The sequence below is a fragment of the Stegodyphus dumicola genome, chromosome X1, assembly GCF_044657685.1.
Source record: "Stegodyphus dumicola isolate Sdum_Otavi_A_Nest chromosome X1, ASM4465768v1".
NCBI lineage: Eukaryota > Metazoa > Arthropoda > Arachnida > Araneae > Eresidae > Stegodyphus > Stegodyphus dumicola.
In genome coordinates, this window is record NC_140780.1 from 187,193,012 (window position 1) to 187,213,603 (window position 20,592).

Genomic DNA, 20,592 nt, shown 5'->3' on the forward strand with positions numbered 1-20,592 from the left:
GAGACGATTAGTACGTGATCCGAAGGTATGGGTCTCTGTCGTCGACGTTTTTTCTGGACCAGTGCAAATGCCTTTGAGGGAGCTACCGATGCTGGCTGATGACCTAATGATCCTGGTGCTAGCTGAAGGCCTGAAGGTACTGGGGCAACAGGAGAGGGTGCAGTGGTTGATATTTTAATGAGTCTATCTGACCACTCAAGTAGCAGAGCAACGTCGTTACGACGTTGCAAACTCGTCGCGGATGTCGTTGCAATATGTCGTCTTTAAGACGCCCAGATGTCTGCGAACATCCACTGTTTTGCAAACGTTGCAAAGACGTCTTTGCAGATGAGGTTTTTGTCGCATAGACGTCGTTATTGCGTCTTTCGCAGGTGATATTCTGGTTGTGAGAGCATCGTATCACGACGTCTTAACGACGCCTAAATTTTCGCAAAATTCCACCTTTTTGCAACAGTTGTGAAAATGTCGTTATTATGTCCTTGTGTTACATATTGATATATGCAGAAAATAAAAACCTTAATAATTGATATATTTTTCTTCTTTTTTAAAATTTTGTATTCCTTGTATTTATCTAAAGTTTAAATATTTTATTATTTTCTGAAAACCAGAAGATAATACAATTTTTTCTCTTTAGACTAAATATGCATAATTAATAATAGCCTGAACTATTTTCAGTACTTTAAACCATAGTTTTTAAAGTTTTCTTTAGACTAAATATGCATAATTAATAATAGCCTTAATTATTTCCAGTACTTTAAACTATATTTTTTAAATAACTTAAATTCTAAGTTACGATTATTTAAGATTTCATAATTTTTCCCCTTAAGTGAAAGTAATTATGAAAGTGGTTATAAATATATAACATTAATAGTAGGTTTTAAGTAAATAAAACTCAATTAGACATAAATAAAAGTAAAGATATATATGTGGGTAAAAAAAGAGCGTTTCTGATAACAGCATTATCATTGAGTATTTCTGTAATTTAATTTGAGTATTTCTGTAATTTAATTTACACAAGTTCATATAACTGTTTTAAACCGACAATGCTTTCTGTAAAGCTTAAAGAAATGTGTTGTTTTGGTTTTATGTTCACAATAAGAAAGCATAAATTTTAGGATTTGAATCTGTGTTAATAGATCTTTTAATATCTGAAATGTTAATGTGTTGTTCTGAAATTAAGCTTATATAACTAAATGTGTAAAAGAGAAGAATTACTATAATTCTGAAGGTTCTAAGGTTAGCTGATATTTTGACATATCATTTCTAAGACGCCTTGAATGTTTTAAATGTTAGAATTTTCCGTTAAGGTGTATAGATCATTGTGAAGGAAGTGAAATTTTTTTCTGTTGAACGTGTAACAGGGAAAAGCTAGAAATCTCCAGTATCTTATGTTTTAACTATTGCTACATCAATGTTTAGTTATGATCATGTATATATATATATATATATATATATTTGTTTCAATTTAATTTACAATTGAATGCATATTTTAATATACCTTGGAAATTCTGATGAAAGTATATTGTAGTGTCATAAGCATTTGAGTTTTAACGCAATTGAATGTAAAGCATTTAAAAGGTTAATGTTATTTGTAATATCATAAGTTCTAAAGTAGACAAATTATATTTGAACGCATAATGTGCATATTATAGTGTAAATTGTCTTGCATTTGTGTTTAGATCCGTAGAATATGTAGTGAAAAAATTAAAGGTTCAATTTTACTTCTAATATTTGAAACTGCTATTTGTTTAAAACAATTTTATATATAGGGAGAGAGTTGTTAGAATGTTATCATAATTTAGGCTTACATCATGGCATTCTTAACAAAAGTTGTCAGGACTTGTGTTTCTCTTGATTTGCTTTGGAAACTTGATGTGTCCTGAACAGGAACAGGGAGCTTACTCAAGCTATGTTCAACAATGTGTGATATAAACCACACAAGCAGGAAGGGTATACGAAACCCTTAATTTTCTATACTTTTACAAGTACTCCCGAACTTAGGGATACAAAGAACAACCACTTGTGGTCTGAACGTAAGAATATAAAACTACTAACTAAAACTCTAACTAAAAGCTAACTTTGAATTAGTATACAAATGCCTAGCACTAAGACTAGCCTTTATTTAAAAGGGTACGTATGTAGTACGCCGAGCTGCTGAAACTACAATACGTTTACAAATATCAAGAGGGCTAAACCTCTGGCCTTAAAGGCAACCAGCAACCGAGTGAAAACTCGTAAAACTGCAGTGGCAAGCGGCTTGCTTCCTAAAACTCCTTCTCTCTCCCTAACTCTTGGCAAAAAGCCACAAATTAAATACTTGGGCGTTAGCAAGACAATTTGCATAAACAAGTTAAAGCATTTGATTCTGGCCGGAAGTAGAAAATAAAAAGTGATAGTACAGTTTTAAAATAAAACAAACGTTAGTAAAACTTAGGATCCTTACAAAGTTAGAAAAGAGGACCTTAAAACCTTGGCTGAAGAGTTAGGATATTGCCTCTAATTACAGCTGATTATGAGAAATGAAGCCTATGAGGAGGAACGTGAAAAGTCTGTTGGAAAATATCACTTCAGTAAGGCTTGAGAGGGAAGAAAAGGAGAGGCGAAATAGAATTAGAAGAGAAGTGAGGCAAGATAAAAGAGCAGAAGAAGAGAGGCAAGATAAAAGAGCAGAAGAAGAGAGGCAAGATAGATTTAGAATAGAAGAAGACAGGCGAGATTGAATTAGAAGAGAAAAAGCAGAAAGGCGAGATTGAATTACAAGAGAAAAAGAAGAGAGGCAAGATAGATTTAGAATAGAAGAGAGGCGAGATTGAATTAGAAGAGAAAAGGAGAGGCAAGATAGAATTAGGACAGTAGAAAGACATTTTATAGTAACGAAACTGAAGTTACAAGCCGAAGTCGATAGGAAATATTTGGAAGTCGGACACGATTTACTTGGAAACCGGACTGTAGAAAAATTAGCAAGAAATCAAAATGAAGGAGTCTTTTGTCAAGAACCAATGTACAAGAGTCGATATCAAAGAAACCGTGAAACTGTTAGTACCAAAAAAAAAAAAAAAAAAAAAAAAGAATGCAATGAACGGAGTGAAGATGGTAGATGCATAGCTAACGGAGAAATTTTGCGCTCCGTTAAGGAGGCGATCAGACCTTCGCTGGGAATTCTGCTCCCAGAAGGCGGAATTAGCTTTCCTAAAGAAAAACCTACGGGAAACACGAAGGTGAATGAACTGATTTTTCATTTATTAGATAAGACTCGGACTTTTCACTTACAAAGAGAAAGTAATGATTGGAAATCACAAGTTTATTTTGCAGGTTTAGATTCAAAATTTTTCCTTAGAAAGGAATAATCCAACAGAAAACGGAGTGCTATTAAATGACCTAGAAAATGGTCGGAAACCATTGGTCATTCCCGAAGCAGTTCAAGAAATAAAGGTAGATATATGCGGACTCTTGCCCATCGCACTTAGGGAAAAGAAAAATATACTAACATAACTCATAGTCGGCGACTGACTACTTCTAATTGTCTGACTTACCTTGAGCCAGAAAACATACTGATGAAATGATTTGGCTTGTCCGTCCGGCACATTCTTGGTACTGGGTTGAATCCCCTGGTGGATCCCTCGCTATGAACTGTGACAGATGCACCCAAACAGCACTCTCCCACTTTCTTAGTAGCCATTTAAGAAGCCTTGCCTTCCAGAGAGGTCAAAAAACACACCCGATTTGTCCGAAATGTAACAATGAGCAAACTTCTCCGGTACATATTCTTAGGTGTCTGGGTTTGTCCTACAACGACCTGGTTAAGTTTCCTATGCTAGTCTATGACTTTTTAAAGGTGAATAAACTAGTGGATCTCGTCTAGCAGAAGCTGGACTTGAGGATTAGCAACATCAAAAAAATATATATACCTTGTTTATTCTCCAAATATCCGGAGACGATTCCAATAGAAGATATCACTTCTGTTACTAAGGGGGATGCATTACTGAATCCTTCCACCAGAATGGGAATCTCTAAGAAATTCGGTACAATTATAGAGCTTTAGTTATGCCAGGTTTAGCCTCGTAACAACCACTCAAATTCTCGGTCCATTTGACACAGCCTGGAAAATTCGGAAGGGGATTGTCCGAAACAAATTGTATTGTAAATTTACCAAGGAAGAAAGAAAGATCCGATATTCGTCATCTCATTAAGTTGTTAAAGTCTTATACAGAGATGCCTATTATGAATAATTATGCATATTGCATAGATGAAGTAAATGAAATCGATAATGAAGTTAGTTTGTCTTATGTTGATGCCCGATTAAATATCTATAATTATTTTGAGGTCATTAAGTGCATAAGTGCATTCAAGATCAAGTTTCGGATTTCCGCAGAGATTTCCAGAAACTGATAATCAAATACCCGCCAGGCTTTCTTTTCCAGTCTGGATAAATGTATAATTAATATTAGATTTTGAGAATTTATACTGTATAATACATGTTTTCAGAAAACTGTAAAATTCTATTTTGTATGTATGTAATTAAGTTAGTTTTAATATTTTGTTATGTATTTTTATACTGGCCTCAATATAAGTTCACATTTTGTTTTATCCTTGGTACTTAACTCAGCATAGTGAAAAAATTTTGTGTTTATATTCATTTAGTGCTGACTTTAGTGATAATTAAGCAAGAGGTACTGAATTATGCAACCCCCATCCCTCCGGCGAGGGAAGGGGATGTAACTATAATCAGGTTTGAAGAAACGTAAGACTTCCTGTTCTATGGGAACAACGCCATGGGTCCGCTGAATGACAAAGTATTCAACAAAGGACCCCCCCCCCCCCTTGTGCGGTTTTTTTGCGACGAAAACGTAAAAGGAAAGTAAAAGAGGCTTTTGTCCAAAAATGCCGTAGAAGTCGCGCCAAGCGACTGTGTGGTTCTACATCACGCGTAAGTTTTACGTGTTTGTTCTGTAGCTGTACTGATGATTTACTGTTTTTTAACCCAGAAATCTTTGTTTAAGTTTTAAAATAAATATTTAAAAGAGCACTAGTCTGATTACTTTCCATCTCGGAAGTTCACTTACGGTACAATGCCATTGCACTCAGCCATGTCTACAGCCAGAAGTTAAAGTACCGGATTCCTACTACGCATTAAAATATTACATATATATGTATATGTGCCTTATAAATTATTAAATGATTTTATTTTGAAAGAAAGAGACACTGTTAATTATGCAAAATTTGTATACTGAAAATTTTTCTGTCATCCGAAAGAAAATTATCTGATACAATACAATGTTTCCCAAGGTATAGGTAACTGTCATAACAAACAAAAGAAAATTAGAAAAAAATTATATTCATACCAACTAAGGAAAGTAAATAAATTTGAAAATAAATAAGGCTGAGAAAATATATCTTTAGAACAAATAAGAATGAGGTAAAAGCTTCTTTAAATGTTGCTTAAACAATTGCTCTGTTGAATGTGAAAATTTATTATATTTTATATTACTTTCAGTTGCTTGCTATGCTTTTTCAGCATGTTCAGATGAGGTGTAAATCAACCGCTAATGCACAATAGGCAACTGAAACTAACATTGTAGAGACATTAGGTGTTTTGAAAACAAGAGAGATGAAAAATAGCAACCGCCTTCGCCGGGAATCGAACAACGGACCTCTGAAATACCGGCCCAGCGTGCAAAACCACTACACCACGAAGACTCGCTAAGAAAGTGGGAGAAATACCTTATAACATATAGCACTTGGCAGCAAAATATGAAATTTATACTGACATTTTGTAGTAAAAAAATACACCAATTTTTGTAAAACATTTCTTATATAATGCTAAAAGGTTAATTAATTTTCTGTGTAATACATAAAAAACATATCACAGTTTAGAAATTTCTGATGAAATCATATATTATTTCCGCACTATTGCATGAAGTGAAAATTATGCTGTATTTCAAAAATTTCTACATATTGTAACTGAAGTGCTCATACATTAATTTCCATTCTAATGCATAAGGTGAAAATTTAAAAATATTTCACAAATTTCTACATAGAACAACTACGTAGAATCCCAAATACATTTTAGCCTGATAAAATCAACATTTATAGATGTTTCTCACTGTTCAGAACCAACAAGCTTCCGCACGCAAAAAACTGATTAGCTTTGCAGTAATGTGCATACATACTAAATATGGTAAAAAAGAATCAAGAACAAAGAGAGATCTTCTTTTACTGCAATATGCAAATTATTGGTTTGACACATAGTTTAACTGCAAACAGTGAATGTGCTAATATTTTAAGCAGATATTTCATAAGACTTTTATTGTAGTTTTGCATTGACAATGTGACAGCCAATCAACTGAGATTTTAATATGTCAGCTATTGAGTCCTACCGTTATTTAGCTCCATCTCAGTTTTGATACAGAACTTCACCGGAAGACAAATCAAGGGTTTGCTACCTCTCTTTTATTGCCACAACCTCTCGAAATGGCTTTCGGCTCGATAATATTTTAAGTGCCCCTATGCTGCAAAGACACTTACAAACATCCATGCCTTCTCCACAATTTGAATCTGAATCCACGCAACGGCATATACCTCCCTTCCCACCGCGCACGCAAAGTAGCAGATTCTAGACGAACAATAGAAACTGGCGCTGAAATTGTAGTTAATCTTGAACAGATATGATTTACTTTTACTACATTTGTTTGTATTTCTCTTATTAACAGTCGGGACATATGAAGTGGCAAAGTTTTGCAAATTAAAATTTCCCCCTATAAATATAGAGATTATACTTTTCAGTTTATACATGAAAAATCCAACTCTGCTTTTCCTGGGAGTGACACCTCAGATTTTCAAACTGCTAATTGGATATGCTAATCACAAAAGAATATATGACAGTTACCTACCACAATTTTACATACCTACTACAGTATACATTGTAGAATTGCTAACGTTAGCTGCTCTGATCGTTACAGTAGTTAACTATACTCGCTGCCATATTGTTGGGACACGGTTCGAATCTTTTGAGAAGCCAGGATGTTTAAGTGTATAATGTCTGTGCAGTGAAGGAGAACTTACAATACTCGCAAGCCGAAAGTCCTCTCAGTGGTTTGGTGGGAAGGACAGAGGGCTGGTAGAACGTCAGATCTATTCCCCAGGTGTTCTGTATCAAAACTGGAAAACAGCTACGCAGTTAATATGGTGGAACTATACTTATTCCACCAATGGTGAAATTCTGATGTCCCGCTTACTTCTAACTGTACTATCTGCAGACATGGCTAGACTTTTGCAGCAAAAAACGAGTGGAATAATTCCACGGAAATATTCAGAAAGCACGATGGTATTTTCCGAGAACTTTGGACTCTCCACTTCTACTTTTACTATGACTATGGACTTATTTAGTGAGTCAAACACGAAGGCATATTATTGTCTAAAGTAATCTCCCCCACGAATAATCGTAGCATTCCTATGCAAGGTGACTAAGCAACAATAACCTACCCTGTCCATGAAACTCTTCAGTGACAACGAATTAATTTACGTCTGACGGTCCTACCCTGAAATTCTTCCACCGAACATGCATCATTCCGTATGGATTTCTAGGACGGAAGCCTGCTCCGTGGTGTATAGTCATGTGTTCTTCGATATGGATAAAATGACCATGGGTCTTGAAATTGTTAGTTGAAGTGCTATTATATCTCAACAGTGCACATGGAAAGAAAGTCATACACCGAACACAGACCTAGACCTATATTTATTTTATACTGGTTAATGATGTAGTAGTTTACTTTTTGTGTATTTTACGCTTTCAGGACAAGCTTAACTTTTAGCTGCAATCTATTTAGTTTGAACTAATTAGTTCAAACTGATCCAAACCTCCGTACTTTGGTATTAACAGGCAACAGTCAATCTATTCATGCCTTTTGAGAAGGGAGTATATTTTAAGTACCAGCAGATAGAATACACAGATATTTTGATTTCTAGAGTGCATTAATTGGCGGTCAATCAAACAGATTACTCTGTCACGAAGGTAAATGACTTTTCTCGACCAACTTTCAGCTCTTCTTCTAAAACTTTGATAGCAGGTTTGCTGACATTATACATACAGCGTATATCTTTCACCATATATAATTTTGTTCCATGAGAACTGACATATTCAAGATTTTCCGTCAAAATACCAGGTCTGAAAATATTAAATTATTTCTTTCTACACAAATCTAGTAAATACATTATTAAAAAAAAAAAAAAAAAACTAGGAATACAAACAAACAGTATTCCTAGAACTTTACCAGGGGAAAAAAATTACCCCTCTCCTAAGATGATTAAATGCAGATATCCACTTGCTCCAATGATTTGAAGCTGAGCTGAAATGGGAGGAATGCTATCCCCATTGTCTTCTAGCCGAAAGAAGGAAAATTACAAAAAAAAAAAAAAAAAAAAAAAAAAAAAAAAAAAAAAAAAATTAAAAATTGCGTCTTTTCTACTAAAGTCAAGAACAAGCCCCAGGGCTGTTGTAACATTTGTAGCAAAGTAAAGTCATGGGCTGTACTGCTTGACATAGTATCGGCTCACAACAGATAATACTAAATGCCCAAACCTTGGACTAACAATGAACAGTCGAAACATTATGACCCTCTACTCAATAACACGTTGCACGGCCTTTGGCCTACAAAACAGCTGCAGCTTGCCTTGAGATGGATTCCACAAATTCTTGGTAGATGACTGGAGACTGGATGTACCAAACGTCCATGCAGCGCTCATGCAAAGTCGAAATACACCGACATGGTGGTGTTTGAGCTCTGAGCTGCTGCTTCATGACATCTCAAATGTGCTCCGGCGAAAAAGGTGGCCAGGGCATTAAGTGGAATTCATCGAAGCTCCTCTAACCACTGCAAAACAATTCGAGCCTTGTGACATGGGGCGTTGCCCTGCTGCAATTTTCTATGTCCAGTTGGGAAGAAAGACGCCATGTAAGGGTGCAGTTGATCTGCAGTTACATTAAGATATTCCGCAGCTTTCATGGTCTCTTCTACCACAGCTAAAGATCCTACAGCCGTCCATAATAACGTCTAACAAAGCATAATACCGCAACTACCAGCCTGTAAAAATTGTAGAGAATTGGAGGCTCCCTTCAGCTCACCTGGACACGAGTGTCCCCATAGCTCAAAAGAAGGGGCCCCGTCTCTCCACAAACGATGGCAGCCAGCAACCCAACCACCCCCAAACAACAAACAAAAATGTTAAATTAAAAATAAATAAGCACATCTAACACAAAATTACAAACAAACATACCACAAACCCAAATTCACAACATAGAACACCACAGATATCTATAACCCATATAAATACAGAATTCAATTTTAACAGAAGATTCCTAGAAGCGTCCTATTTTCATTGATAAACTTCATTAGAGCAATGGTATATGATTTAAAAACGGTACAATTCCATTTTGGGGACCGTAAAAGAATTGAAGCGAAAATATATGCGCAAAAGCGCCAAATCTATCAAGCACGACCATTTAACAGCATGCCAAATCTAACGAACGAGCTGATTTCAAATTGCGTAAGTTTAGATAGTTCTATATTTGAAAGTCGCCATTGAAATACTAGTTTATTTTTTTAATTCTTTCTTGATGACGCTATGGATTTAACATGTTGGGAATGGCCAAGTAACGAAAAGTCTGCAATAGAATTTTTCAAAGAAAAGGCATCATTCATGATAGAAAATTATGTTTGAACAACAAGGAGATTAAATTATGAACTCGGTAGCGAAATGGCGGTGCAAGAAAGAAACCAGAAATGAGAAGAAAGGATTAAGAAATCAAAATTGGTTTGAAGGTTCGATAAACCCCTTCCTTACAGTCGTTAGGTTCATTTATTTTTGGTGTCAGGAAATGACATCTATTGAAGTTTGTGAACTCCAGCTGAAGATGAACAAGACAGTTGTAGACTGGAACAGTTACACGCGTGAGGTGTGTGCCGCAGCTCTAATTACTCGGCCCGAGTTGTAAATCGGCGGTTGTGGAAAAACTATTGAAGTAGACGAAAGCCTTTTCAGTAAAAGAAAGAATAACGTTGGACGTGTTTTTCCGCCACAATGAGTTTTCGGAGGATTATGCAGAGAATCAAATGAATGTTTCTTAGTCGCTGTTCCAGATCCATCGGCGAAAACCTTATTGAACATCATACAGGAAAATATCCCAGAAGGAAGCATTATTTATACTAACTGCTGGAAATCATAGAAGTCGGATGAACTGCAAGTTGCTGGTTTTGGACACTTTACTGTCAACCACAACTATAGTTTTAAGGACACCGAAATTAAGTGTCATATACGAGTACAAACAGTAGAACGGCTGTGGGGCAGTGCGAAATGGCGTAATAAACGCTAGCGGGGTACTCCACTTACCTCGACAGCATTTCGATTCTTATTTGCCCGAGTTTATGTACGGACGTTTGGGGGAAAAAAAAAAAAAAAAACTGAAATTTTCTCTGCTATGCTGGAAGACATAAAAAAAAAAATATGCCTCCCGTTTAATTTCAGGTATATTAAGCCTTTTTTTTTATAAATTAAGTAAAAGTAATAAATAGTAAAATAAGTAATAAAAAATTTAAATTAAATTCATTAAAGTAATAAAAAATTATATTATATAAAACTAACCTTTCATTTAAATTTAAATAATAATTTGAAATATGCTTCAGTTATGTTTAGCCTTTTTTTAATATAAATTATAATAATAAAAAAGTATTATATGAAATTAACTTTTCATTTAAATTAAAACAATAATCTTAGATAGTTATTTACTACTATGCTTCCTTTCTTGCGTTAAGATTGCCGTAATTATTTTTGGCAGCATTGGCATCAACAATAGTTTGAAGATTTTTTTTCGGTCCTCAAAACGGAATTGTACCTTAAAAACTTTAAAATTAATGGCACTTACATTAAAATCAGTAATGTTAAAAATCTGTCTAATAGGGGCTGTTAAACTACAATTAACCACAAAATGCCTAGCATAACCATCAACTTGACAACTATTATATAGTTTACTTTCCTGCAGATTAAATCGGTTGAAATAGAACGAAAACCTACCATGTCCAGTTAAAACCTGATGAACGTCAATATTGTTCATATATTTCATTTTATTCATGATTTTAATTAGTTCCATAAATCCTTCTTTTTTTTTTTTTTTTTTTTTTTTTAGGTGAAGAGAATCACTGCATTTTCCATTTATTAACGTAAAACTCTTTCCTTCTTCGAACCTGTTACTTCAATATCCATTGCATTGACATTTGAGACCACCTGCTTGGCCAGGCTGTCGGCCTTCTCATTACCACTAAAGCCTACATGAGCTTTCACCCAATGTAGCTTAATATTTAAATATGAACTCAAAGTTTCTAAATTATTCTTAATTTCGACAATTAATGGAATGAAATTGTGTGGGCAAGAGAGTGCATGGAGAAGTGCCAGGCAGTCAGTGTAAATATTTACAGACATGGGTATAAACAAGGTATTTTTAATCCATAATAAGGCTTGTTTGAACGCTTCACTTTCTGCTTGGGAAATTGAATTATATGTATTCAACTTAAACATTTACAATCCACTTCAATTCCATAGTAAAAAACAACAAAGGCAGCTCCTACGCTCCCCCCGACCCCAGAACCATCTGTATAAATATCAAATACATCAACAGTTGGATTACTTTTATCAAAAGAAAAACCAAATCTATTGGAGGATGTATTAAATGAATATTAAATTTTTCATAAACATTCTTTGTAACCAAATAATCTTCATACATTTTCAATTCCATTGTCTAGTTCTAAATAAAAATTTCTCATAATAAAATTCGTATAAAATTGAGACAGGCGGCAGCCCAGCCAACACAAAGACGACCTTGGTAGGCACCATTCTAAAACATCGGATTAAAACTAAACCCCAAGCTCTCTGAATACTGTCTAACTTCATTCCGTAATCTAACCAGTTCCCCTGCCCTGGATCAACAGGCTCCAATTCCATACATGATGATTGAGAGCACTACATTTAAGTAAATCTTTCTCAGACTGGAGGATTTCAAGGCTAAAATCTCAGCTGAAAAAGTTCTATAATTTAATAAAATCAGATCAGTTCGTCTTTGCACCAACTTAAAATGTTCTATAAAATTTAATTTGTTATCAGTCATAACACCAAGATATTTCATATTATCTACAAATTTGATTCTTTTGCCTTGATATTTCAAATTTGGTGGTCTAATCTTTTTACCTCCTCTGGAATAAAACAATGCACATGTTTTTTCAATATTAAATTGTAATTTTTCTTTGTTTTGCCAATCACTCAGTATTAGAGAAGTTCATCAAGTAATTTTTCCAATTTTTCAAGGTAATCGTGTTTTATAAGAATCATAATATCATCGCATATGCAATTAATTCCACATTTTGAGAAAACTTCTGCTTCAGCAAGTTATCCACAATAATGTTTCAGAGCAGGTGAGCCCCGAGAGCATCCCTTACAAATATTCATTACTAAGTCTTTACTCTTATTTTTAAAGCAATTGAAAACAATTTTTCTATTACTAAAATAACTTTTAAATAGATAAAACAAATTTCTAGATATTTTTAAATCAATTAAACCATACAACAAGGAAGACCAATCAACAGAGTCAAATGCAGCCGAAATGTCTAGAGAAATCAAAGCTACATGTTGTTCCCCCCTAAAACATTTGACATATCCAACAACGCGATAAAGTGCATCCTCCGTACCTCTTCCAAAGGGAAATTCATATTGAAACTCACTAAGTGGACATTTATTAACGATAAAGTGTAAAATTCTATTAGTTACCAATCTGTCTAGTACCTTACCCAAAATATTCAAAAGTGTAATGGATCTTTGTTTTCCATTAGGCTTAGGGATAAAAATAATTCAACCAATTTTCCAACAATCTGGAAAAAGAGTAAACTTTAGACAGACATTATATAGGCAAACAAAAAAATCTGGTAATAGAAGAAATAATCAAAACAGAATGTATGCGATCCGGACCTGCAACAGCCATATTCCTCAAACCCAATATAATACTCTTAATTTCATCATATGTGAATGATGAGTCATTCTCACTACATTTCAAAACATCATCTTCAAAAATATGTATATCTTCTGGTTCCCCCAAATCAAGCACCTCAATATAGACAGTATTAATATCTTATTCATCACCCATACCATCAGGTCTTTTCACCTTCGGATGCAAATTTCGGTTTCCAATTGCCGTCTTATAAAGACCATCGTAATAAACAATGCTTCTTAAAAAACAATTCACTTTACATACTCTCTTTAGTTTTAATAATCAAGGGTCGACCAGTGGTAAAGACGCTGAACACCGGTAGTTCGGTCCGAGGTTCGAATCCCGTGCTGACTGCATGAGCGTTTACGTGGTTTTCCCCATGTGTAATGTATATACGAGCCAGTCTCCCTTAGAAAGTCCTCCACGAAGGCATCCCTCCCTTTAGGCAGATAGCCCTCGTCTGCTTTGCCATAATTGAATAATCCAATCCATCCTTCCTTATCAAACGTTTATAAATAGCCAATTCTCTTTTGTACTTTATCTTACGTAAAATTCTAGTATTATCATCTAATCCAATCACATGTGAGCTTCTCCTATATGCACAGATACGTCTTTAAACTTTTCCAATTTGGGCGTCCACCATGAGATTACATTTCGAGTCTTCCTCTGCATCAGCAGATCGCAATCTATTCTCACCCGAAGCAACATTCCAAAATTGTTTACTACACAAATCAATTGTTCACTGTCATTTACAACACTAATTCTCTCACCAAGCCTCATCATATCGACTTTAATTTTCTTACACAGCCTGTTGACTCTTAGAATATTTCTCGATACCAAGGCCCCTCTTCCATATTGCAGACAAGAATCTGTCATTTCGAAGACTATCTAGAGATGATCGCTCAGTGAACCATCAGTATTGATTTCAAGTTTGCATTTGTTACTATCCAGGTTACTGGATCCTATAGCCAAATCTGTCCAACCTTGTCCGGCAGCAGAATTAATAGTTGCAATAGAATTAAAGTCATTAAATTAAATTATTAGATACAATAAAATCAAACACCAATGTTCCTCTTGCATCAACCAATTCCCCCCCCAGCTAAAATGCTTTGAATTAAAAACATTTTATATATAGTTAAAACCTCTTCCAATTTATGAAGATTCACAGTAACGTCCTTTGCAGGAGAAAAGTATGCCGATATGAAACTCAACTCTTGGTCTCCCATAATACAGTAACAGCTGTTATTTCATCCATTTCATAATCCACTATAAAATCAATTTCCTCTTTTAAAATAACAATTGCGGTTCGTCCTCCGACTTCAGCTGCAACTCTCCAACCATTTTCAATAAATGCCAATTTTCCATTAACCCAATTGGGCTCCTGCAGTAAGATCAGATCAGGACTAACACCAATAACATTTTGGAGAACAGAGAGCTGGGCAGCAGCTAAGGCACAGTGGTTTAGATTTATACTTAAAATAATCATACAAATAAAATCATGTGAAAATAAAACAAATATACACATAAATGAAAACACAGCTGCTAAAATCTAATTATTTAAAATGCTAGAACCAATGAGTACATATATGTTAAAATTCATAAAAATTACATCATATTACTCATTCTTTAAAATCAAAATCCATGTGAAGTCTAATAAATTCAATTTCTCTCTTTAAAGAGGGACAGTTCTTATCAAATGCACTGTGATCATGTTTCAACTCTATACCATACTTCTGATAAGAAACCACACAGTTAACACATTTCCTACCTCTATCTTTATTTTTAAAAACAGTCACACGATGATTTCCAGCACATTCAGCAGAATGGACTTGATCTTTTGGCGTGTCCTACCCAGTCCTTTCGTAGGAATATCAAACAAATTTCTAACACATCCGGCATTACATGCACAATTACGTTTCAAGACCTACAAGCTCTTCATTCTTAAAGGTCTTCTCCTCACCATAAACAATAATTTTCGGTTTAATATACTTCCTCAAATTTTCTTTTTCTTCAATAGCACTTTCAAGCCTAACTACTTCATCTTTACTACCTAGTTTCAACAATAAGTCTCCATTTTCTCTTCTAATGAACCTTTTAATCTAAACCTTGATATCGTCTGGATCATACTACTAAGTTCATAGAATATACTAGTGGCATCAGAGGTAGGCTTTATCATTATCTCATCATGACCTTTTACAAGAACCAAAGAATGCCATTCTTTTTGAGTTGGACATCTTATTTTCACTTAAGCAATCCATTCGTTCCAATAGGGAGACCTTAAGATAAGAAATTTCGTCTCTATTGCCTTTGATATCATTTCTATTCAGCTTCTACCATAGGGACACTGTGTTTTAGAGCAAGCTGAAGAATTTTATCTAATCCCTCAATTAACTTATCCCGCAATGTACTGGCTATTTTCGTTTGGCTTTTAATCTTTTTTTACAATCTCAAGTGATTCTCTAGCCAAAGTAACGATATCACTGGCTTCATTCATAGCTAAATTAAAAGCATTATCTTCATCACTGAGTGAACTCTCAGGTGTAGACATCTCTCCAATATACCTATACAATCAAAAGTACTACTACTTATACATATAAATATGAATGTATTCAAGATCACTCTCAAAATTTCAATATATTAATTAAAATATAAAATTTCATATTTACAATTAAAATTCACTACATACAATACCATATACTATTACATTTAAAATCATATCAATTAAAAATATCTTTTATAGCAGCCAGTTTTCATACAAACACACAATATTGCATCATCACATTTAACAAAAACACACAAAAATGCCAATAATTATATTTTGATAATAAAATCTTATTAAAAACACTTCAAAATAATTCTCAAAATTAAAATCAAAGTTCAAGTACTAAAATTGAAAAACCTGTCCAATAGGCAGGAAAGCTTCAAGATGGAGCACCAATGGCGGATCAAGGTCCAAAAAGACAATCGAGATAGGTGCACTAAATAATTTACTACAGTTAGCCACTCGTTGGTTCAAATGTAAACATTAATCTGTCTGGTTAGGTCAAACATTAATCAGTCTGGTGCCTGCAGTATAAACAATGGTCCTAATACATTAGATATAGCATGAAAATGCACAATAAGGATAAAATTCAAAACTGGATCAAGAATTAACACAAATAATTATACTTCAGAGCATAAACACAGTGAATAAATTGCAAATCACAAGCACACTGGTCTCCGAACGTCAACAAATCGTGTTCATGTAGGCCTCTCTCACTTGAAGATTTAAGATGATCACCAATCCTTAAATTTGGCATGTAAAATCAAACTAATCACTGAAATAAGTATACGAACGAAGAAAAAAACACAAAGCAAACACACTTTTGCACTTTCACAAACTAATCACCGCAAAAATAAGCAAAATAATGCAGCTGACCAAGATGCACACAGTAATGGTGCAAGCATCTGCCTGTGTATGACATGCTGTACAGGGGAGGAGCAACTGTTCACCTGGATGAAGGTGTACCCTGACATGATCATCGATGTGATGAACGAGAAATCGTGACTTATCCAGCCAGGCAACTGTAGAGAACATTCACAAGGAAAACCGGTAAGAACGCATTCTACAGTGTTCTCGCTCCGTCTATGGCATATCGCCAATTTTGTTTCCAAATAGATGTGATTTCGAGCCAAATCCAACTACCCTGCCACTTTCTTGCAAACCTAAGCCCGCTTTGCGGGGAACCTATCTTACCGTAGCAGGGCTTTTGCAGCACTGCCCCCTCCTCAAGGCTGCATGTCCTGGGCAATACAATCCTTGGTCAGATGCCAAATTCAGTACAAACAAAGTAAACAAAAATAAAAGAAGCAAATATTTACACTATGTACAAGCTATATACATAAATTATATAGAAAAATTAATCTATAGTAATTATGGATGCCTCTAATCAGAATCACTATGTACTATGGCCATAGTATGGGGCTGATCTGTCATAATGTTCGACCTTAAGTTTACAATTGGGGGACTTACGGATCCATACCTCGACGTCGTTGTTAAGAACTGTATACGGACAATCACAGTGCGACTGCAGTTTGGGAGAAATACCCTTATGATGACTTGGATTCCACAGCCAAACCTCGTCATTTTCCTGGAATTGAAGTTCGGTGGCTCTTGCGTCGTATCTCTTCTTCATCCTGTCCATTGAGATGTTGATCTGCATCCCGGCAAACCTGTGTACCATTTCGAACCTGGCCTGGAGGTCTTGTATGTACTCCTGAGGCGAGGAATGTCCATCCTGAAGGCGGCCGAAGAGCAGGTCACTTGGCAGACGGAGATCACGACCGAAGAGCATATCGGATGGAGAAGAGTCGGCACTACAGTAGGCAAGCAGGAACAGGGTCAGCTTGCAATCCCAGTCTTCTTGGTTCTTGGAAACCATAAGCGAGGGGTGGTTCAGGATTACATGGTTAAACCTCTTCATTGTGCCATCAGACTGCCGGATGCAACGGGGTCGTCTGCGTTTTCTTGATTTCCAGTAAGTTACAGAGTCCCTTGAGCACAGCTGAAGTGAAGTTCCTGCCTTTGGTCGGAATGAAAATGGAGGGGCATCCCAAACCGGACCCAGTTCTGTAACAGAGCTTCAGCTGTCGTGGCAGCATCTTGGACTAGAAATGGGTACGCTTCGTAAAATAATCCATGACAGCTAAGATGTACTTGTTGCCATCTGTGGTCCGCGGCAAAGGTCCAAGTACGTTGAGGGCAATTCACTTGAAAGGCACTTCTCCACTATGTCCCTTCGGTCCTTTCTTGGCTGCACAAGAATAGCAAGATCAGCAGCACTTCTCAACATCCATTCTCGCCAAACTCCAAAAGAAGCGCTCTCAAACCTTGTTTAGTGTCTTCATATAGCCGAAATGCCCTCCTGTTGGGCTGGTGGGTATTTCCTTCAGAATATCGGGTATTCTATTTCGAGGAAGCAGAAGCTGCTATCTTTTATTAGTTCCATCGTCAATATAACACTCCATTTCAGAAATTGAGAGAGAGTCCCAGAGAGCCTGGTACCTTTTAATTATAGTACTGAAGATGGAAGTGTTCTAACACTTGGGTTTTGTACTGGATTATTCTTTCAGCTCTATTATTGACTTAATGTCAGGATCTGCCAGTTGATCTTCTCTAGTTTTTTCATCACTCCACGGAATTGGATCAGCTGATGTCAAAGATGTTATTTACCAAATGCTAGGATTCGAAAAAACCATACTTAGCCTTGTATCTTGAACAATGCCTGCAATTTGCAGGACAAGGCTACCTGGATACAGCATTCACATTTCCATGGGAAAAGTCTATGATGTTTTATCTCAAAGTCATATTCCTGGAGTCTTAGAATCCATTTGGCTATTTATCCTTCAGGATTTTAACCCTCCGAGCATTACGGGTTTAGGCCTGAAATTTCAAAGTTCCTCAAAATGTCATATTCCTGGAGTCTTAGAATCCATTTGGCTATTTATCCTTCAGGATTTTAACCCTCCGAGCATTACGGGTTTAGGACTGAAATTTCAAAGTTCCTCAAAATGTCATGAATAAGTGGTATTTTCTTGATTTTTAATTAAAAAATGACTCTCTCATTTTGTACCTTGATTCCTTTTCTTCCAATATACATCCAAATCTAAATCAGATATATTAAAAATTAGCAGAAATTTTCATGTATAATGAATATAGAAGGCAGCCTTCTATGCGGAATTTTCCGGCCATAATGCTGAGAAGGTTAAAATTCATTAGCCAAGTTAGAGAAGCAACAAGAATTTTCTGCCATAGAGATAACGATGGAAATGTTCTATGGCTTTTACAATGGCGAGCAATTCTTTACTGGTGATGCAATATTTCTTTTCTGGTTTGGACAAGCATTTACTGCAATAGGCTATTACTTGCTCTTGACCATCAATCATTTGGGAAAAGACAGCTTCCACACTTTCTTTGCTCGCATCTGTGTATAATACAAATTGCTTGTTTGTCTGGAAATATGCGAGCACGGATGTAGATGTTAATGCTACATTCAACTGATTAAAGGATATTTCGCACTTCTCACGAATTTTTGTTCTCTCTGTTAATTTATGCAGGAGCCTTGTGATGTTGGAGAACCCTATTATGAATCTTCTGTAATAGGTACTAAGTATCAGGAAGCTCCGTAGTTGATGAATATCTACAAGACGTTCCCAGTCCTTAACAACCGCACCTTCTCTGGATCTGTGCAGCAGACATATTCGACACAGATATCATGCCCCAGATAGGTGATTTCACTGCAGAACAACTTCAAAGGACTCAGCTTGTTCGAAACTACGGCCCACAATAATGATGCCGTCTAGTTAGACCAGACAGGATTCATAACTGAACACAGTATTGCATTGAATGCTGGAGATCATGTTGATCTTCTGTTTAGGAAGATGTTTCCTAATTCAGATGTAACAAAGAAATACTGATGTGCTAGGACGAAACTTCTGCAAATTTTAGTGAAAAAGGCATGGTAAGTATTTTGCAAAAAACCTGCCTTCTGTTTATTTGCTGATGGAAGCAATGAAAGTGATTACAAGTTATGTCCAGTTGTTAGAACTTATTTTGTCAAGTCAAAGAATAAAATAAAAAATACTATTTTATGTCTTCCTAATTTAATTGGTGATGCAACTGGTCAGAATGTTTGAGTGATAATTATCAGTAAACTGAGTAATTAAATATTTCCATACAAAGTTTGGTTTCTTTCTGTGCAGATAATACACCTGTTATGACTGGGTATCCCCCCAAATCTATCAGTCTTAATATATTTAGCAGCATAAGAAGCAGCTGCTATTCACATACATAGATTAATACATAGACTAATACACATAGATTAAATTTTAGATGTATTCTAGTGTGTAAAATGTGGTAGGCAAAAAAGAAAAAAAAAAGTGTTTAAAAAGCCTTCTATTAGCTTCATGGAGAACTTGGAAAATAATGACACATAAAGTGGCTGCTCCTTGTTAGAGCACTAAAAAGGCTAATAGAGTAGTGGGATCTACTTCAAAGCTTTTTCTTGCAAAAAAGTTAAATTACATAATGAGTTCAAAACTATTCATAATGACAAGAGAGCATGCTATGATGAACCTGAATAAAGAAATCCTGCAAAAGTAAAATGAAGAAATGTATCTTTTTTTAATCATCATCTGTTCCCGATTTTGAAGAATTAAATATACAGCTACAGTTTGCATGAACAAAGATTCATGTTCTATGTAAAGTTCTTGAGATATTGTTGCATGGACTAGTAAATTTGTCATCTTCAGTAATAACAGAATTGAAAGATATGACAGACATTCCTTATTGTCATTTGGAAAATCAGGAAGATAATTTGATTACTAGAATCTGGACTTATAAACTGCTAAAAAAAGTTACAACATAATAAGAAAAGGAAGATTTCGTAGCAGTTCAATAGTATTTTGAAACTGCTATATTCATTAGCAATTCCCACAGAAATGTGTCTATTACTTCAGGCAGAAATCATGAAATTAAAAGAGAGGATAATTCTTTTCCTAGTAGTGTCTGATATTTTCTCCATAGC